Below are 231 nucleotides of genomic sequence, written 5' to 3' on the forward strand. Positions count from 1 at the left end.
GAGGTTAACTCCCTGTCAAACTCGACTTTCTTTGGAGGCAACAAGCATCCTGAGACCCTGGGTCCTGTCTTTCATTTCTGCACCCTTCCAGTCCGAAACACAGCAGCCAGTTCTTCTTTGATGTAAGGAATGAAGGCTCATTCCAAGGACTCAGGAGTTCCGCCTCTCCTCTCGCGCGCTAGGAAAAGAAATGAACCATAGAGATGTGTCTTCCTAGAGATTCAGGATGAG

Source organism: Aotus nancymaae, unplaced genomic scaffold, assembly GCF_030222135.1.
Source record: "Aotus nancymaae isolate 86718 unplaced genomic scaffold, 86718_ANA_hifiasm-v0.15.2.pri h1tg000067l, whole genome shotgun sequence".
Classification (NCBI taxonomy): Eukaryota; Metazoa; Chordata; class Mammalia; order Primates; family Aotidae; genus Aotus; species Aotus nancymaae.